Genomic DNA, 5,409 nt, shown 5'->3' on the forward strand with positions numbered 1-5,409 from the left:
AAATTTGAAGTAGAGTCCGCTTGAAAGCTCACAACGTCCAAAACTGTGGAGTCCATCTCAAATATCAATAATAATATAAAATAATCAAAAACAATCCGAAAAAATGACCGAATATACATGTTATAGATAGCACAAGGTAACAAAATTTATAATTTCAGAGGTGCAAAGACTTTAAGAGCTAATATTGACTAATATGGGAGCTTCTGTTTTCGAGGTAACTCTTGAATATGGTTAAACAAACTCATTGAATAATTTGTGCACTTTTATGGCAATCTAATGAACATTTCAAAGATTTTAAACACAAAGGTTTTAATTCAATGAACAACTTTTTAGAAGACCGCGAATAATTTTGTCTTCTGAGAAAAAAAGCTACAGTTGTTTCTTTTTGTCAATTTTTCCCAAATCAGCAAAAATACGATGAATTTGGTAAAATTTAAAAAAGATTTGAACCGATTTGAAAATTAAATATTTTTTAAACATACGTCTGCGAAAAAGTTGTTGAATGAGTTAAAATCTTCAATACCAAATTCAAAAAGACGTTCTTGAATGATGTAAGAAAAAGTTGTAATCTGATCTGAATATTCTAAGTTTTAAAAATTGTAGGATCTAAATTTCATTTTTTAAACGTGTCTCTGAAACGAATAGCTAAGCAAGATCTAAATCCGTGATTAAATAAAGGATAGTTAACAAATTAACAATCAGGTTTCAGTTTTCACGTAGGTTTATTAGTTATCAAAAATCGATTTTACCTAATACTGATTAATTTTAAAACTTTCACACGTTATATCATTTAATCTTGATGTAGTAGATAAAATCTAAGAAAAAATGTATTTAGGAAGTCACAATCTTCTAAAATCAGTTATTATAACGTGGACAGCAAAAATGCTCTTCCCCTGTGTTTGTCAAATATTGTACAATATTTAGAATTTTTATTTTGTAATTTGTAATTATTATTGTAATTGATCCATTATTCAGTGACGGTAACTTTTTTGTAGAATTACATCAAAATTTAATCAAGGAAGTTTTTGTGAATTTCATTTCAAATGAAGATTTAGGTAATTTATTTTCAAATGGAATAAACCAAGAAGAACATTAAATTCTGAGAACATGACAATTTCGAAAAGAGCTTCGCGGGCCACAAAAAGACAGTCGCGGGCCAAATGTGGCCCGCGGGCCATGGTTTGGCCACCCATGGTTTAAAATCTTTCACATCAAATATTCATGTTATGGATGAATAAATCAGAAGAGTGTGTTTCTATTGTGTTCATTTTGAGTTCTCAAAGCCGAGAAAGGACAATAAGTGTTTATAAATGCTGTTTTATTTTTATGAAAGTTTAATGGCATTGCGGTGAACTTGATACTACGAAAATTCTTGATAGAAGAATTAAAGATTGAAATTAAATGACGGATAGACAAAGCAGATGCTTAATAGAAGAAAATTGAAAGATGTTGAAAATGAGCCAAGAGCATATTTTATGGAAAGCTTCAAAGGTGCGTTCTAGACCCTTTGTCCCACATCAATTGAATGGCTGAGAGAAGTAATAGCGAGAGGCGCAATTACGTTCACCCATACATCCAATCCGATGGATTGGTAAAGCACGTGCTTCCCAATGTCCGATTGGGAAATTTGGCATGGGAAGGTATTTTGATACGAAAAATATTTCAACCATTTTTTGAAACCCCTCCCTTTTTGCAGTTGAAAGGGGGAGGGGCCTCTTTCATATTTTTTACATAACTCAAAAACTCATAAAGCAAATGGAACCAAATTTGGCATGGGAAGGTATTTGGATACGAAAAATATTTCTATGATTATTTGAGACCCCTCCCTCTTTACAGTAGGGAGATATAAAGGGGGGAGGGGCCCTCTTTATTATTTTTACATAACTCAAATACTAATCAAGCAAATGGAACCAAATTTGGCATGGGTGGATATTTGGGAACGTGATATGTTTGAGACCCCTTCCTTCTTCCAGCGGGGAGAAAGGAGAGAGGGAAGTTCCATACAATTTTTATTGCATAACTCAAGAACTACAACAGCAAATGAAACCAAATTTGGCAAGGAACGATATTTGGGTACGAGAAATGCTTCTTTGAATATTTCGTATCCCTCAATCCTTCAATAAGGTGGATGAAAAGGGGGAGAAGAGGTCTCCCTTACAATTTTCAGTATAACTAGAGATCTGATCGAGCAAATTTGAACCATATTTGGCATGTGAGGGTATTTGGATACTAGAAATGTTTCTATTATAAATTGAAGCCCCACCCTCTTTCAGCGAAAAGATATAAAGGGGAAAGGGGGGCTACCATACCTTTTTTTTTTGCATAACTTGAGAATTAATAGAGTAAATGAAATAAAATTTGGTATCAAAAATTTTTTGAGTACAAAAAATACTTTTATGAATACTAAGTTCTCACCTCTCCATTCAACGGGGCGAATGGAAGGGGGGGGGGGGGGGTTGGTACATCCTTTCAAATTTATGCATAACTCAAGAATTTACATCGTATATAAAACCAAATTTGGCATGGGATGGTATTTCAATACGAGAATTTTTTTATGTCAAACAATTCCTTTCTGGCAGTGGGGCAGTGGGAAGAAAGATTAGAATAGGAAATAAAGGAAGGGAAGAGGAAAGCCTACATTTAACCTTTTTTTTTACAAAATCCGAGAAATGGACAAAACTTAACATGGAAAATCATTTTGGTATGATTCTATGATTATCTGACACACCATCCTCCTTTCAGTGAGTAGGTACACATAGGAGGAGGGAGATGAGCCCATACAATTTTGTTAGCATAAGTTCTCAATTTTTGCTAACGAAGCCAACAAATGGAAACAAATATGGCATGGAAAGGTACTTGGTTACGAGATATGTTTCTACGATTGTTTTAGACCCTTACGCTTTACAATGTAGAGAGAGGAAAAGAAAGGAGGGGGTTCCATAGAAATTTTGTTGTAAAGCTTATAAAATTATCAACCAATGGAACAATATTCTACACTCAGAAAAATACTATTATGTATGCCATAAGATTCTCTTATGAAGTGGCGCCATAAGAAAAATTATTGAAATTTATAAGATTGTCTTATGACGCGAATGAATTCTAAAGATGAACGCCTACTTCAATGAGAGGTTGTTGCTTTTCATAAGAGATTCTTATGGAAACAGTAAATCACTTAATTTCTAATAAGAAAAAATCTAAATATTTTATGCTGAAAACATTCACTTTATTGTTTGCCAAATTTGTTTAAAAATGAATTATTCATGGTCACCATCAACAGCGCATCAACAGATTTGCCGCATCTTAATCTTCGACTTTTCGTTTTTTGCCGATCAGCTTGCTGAAAAGTAAACAAATAATGTATTTTTGTTCACTATATATTAAACGATCACACCAAACACATCAAATCGAACTTACCATTCCGGAGATAACAATAACATTCAACATTGAAGGGAAACTATAATAACTATGAACTGGCGATTGCTTCATACTGTTAGATGATGAAAAAAAAACTAATGCCATGAATGAATGTGTTCATTATTTTTTCACAAAGCCGTTTCTTCTATTTTTCATATGAACATCGTATGAAAATTGAAAGAATTTCATAAGACTCTTATGAAACATTATTTTACACTCTAAAAAGCGGTTCATAAGATGCATCTTATGAAAATTATAATAAGAATTTGCCTGAGTGTATACAAGAAGATTTTTGAGAACAAAAAAAATGGGTACGATTATTAAAAATCACGATCTCCATTCAGCTGGGGGAAGGGAAGGACAGGGGGGCGGATTGGGCTCTCTTATCAGTTTTTTAGCATAAATTCAGAACATATTAAGCAAAACCAACCAGATTTTATCAGTTGGACTGTTTGCGTACGATTTATTTGGAACCCTCCTTTTTTAGGGCGGAGCTTAAAGAAACAGATTTAAATTACCAGATCTTTAACACAAATCAAGATGTAGCGGTTGCTTATGAATCATGTTATATTTTGATTTAAAATAATACCAACCAAACAATAAAAATTTGAATAAATTCTGAAAATATCATTTTATTTTGAAAGGTGTAGCAAAGCACACCGGGTCAGCTAGTTTAGAAATATAAAGCCTAGATTTTGCCAGATTTTGAGTAAAAATGTCCGGATTTGGCCGGCTCGGATACTTTAAAAAAAAACTTGAATGTTTAAGATCTTCAAAAATCTTCAAAAAATACGAATTTTCATAAATGATTTGTTTCAAATATGGTACCTACTTGTTCTTCCGTTCCAGTTCTAATGAAAATAGAATTCTTGTAATCGAGCTAGAAATTCAAAAGCGAATCAATGGAAAAAAATTCCACGGCTTCGTAACTCAGAATCTGATAATTTTATTTCAGAAATAAATTTATAATTGAATTTATGAGAATTGTTTTCAGAATTGATAACAATAATACCATATTTCCGAATGACTCTGCGTTTACAATATTTCAGAATAATAATAACTCTGATACTGAGTATCGGAAAAAAACTTTAAGACACTTTTCATCAAAATCGAATCAAGCTCCAATACCTACTTTAAGATTATAAAATCATTGTTATTTGTTGAATGAATAGTAATTAACTTCATAAACAACATCATACACTTTGCAACTTTTTAAGGAATTCCTAAAATTGAATAACTTTATGAGAAAATAAAATTTTTGAAGAATTGCGAGATCTTTTTAAATCATCATTTAATCCTCTTTTTGGCCATGATATTAAACTGACAACGATGTTCATGTGGTTCCGGAGGTTTTTGGGGGAATAGGATGACCAAGTAGACCCCAACGCAGTAAAATATCACTAAAGCCAGCCCTAAAGTAGATATTGGAGCTTGATTCGGGTTTTGTAAGAAGTGGTCTTAAAGTTTATCCAACACTTTAAATATGACTCACCAAGATATCAATGCTGTTAGAATAATTTGTAATAAAATGTCAATAGCCTACATGACTCGCTAAAAGCGCGTCAAATACTACTTCAATATTTTGCTTCCCAAATAATGAATCTGTTGAGCAAATCTCATTGTAGTCCGGTTTGAACCGTTGACTTCGAGGTCATGAAAAATAAGATATTATCTTAAATAAGGTACATATAATACAGATAGAAGAAAATTAATAGCGAACAACACCTTTAGTGAAAACTAACATGAACATGTTGTAACCAATATTTACCAAAATATTTGTTTGAAGTTTTTGCAAAAAAAAACCTCAAGTGTCTGGTAGTAGACAAGTTCCCCAGATGTATCAGGAAATTATGAGAATTGAAAGGCAATTTCTTTTGGAATCCTTCATTCAGCTGATACTGACCTTCAAAAGTATGGATTTCAGTAAATACGTATCGTTTGGTTGATAAAGACGGTTTGGTTTTTTTTTCGGAATCAACGAAAGAGGCATCGCCC

At 32.5% G+C, this 5,409-nt stretch overlaps 1 protein-coding gene across 1 annotated transcript in view; it reads left to right on the forward strand.

Moving 5' to 3' along the window:
- LOC129753661 (serine/threonine-protein kinase S6KL) overlaps window positions 1-5,409 on the forward strand; it is a 225,540-nt gene that overhangs the window by 126,461 nt on the left and 93,670 nt on the right. The window lies entirely within an intron of this gene.

Source organism: Uranotaenia lowii, chromosome 1 (genome assembly GCF_029784155.1).
Source record: "Uranotaenia lowii strain MFRU-FL chromosome 1, ASM2978415v1, whole genome shotgun sequence".
Lineage (NCBI taxonomy): Eukaryota > Metazoa > Arthropoda > Insecta > Diptera > Culicidae > Uranotaenia > Uranotaenia lowii.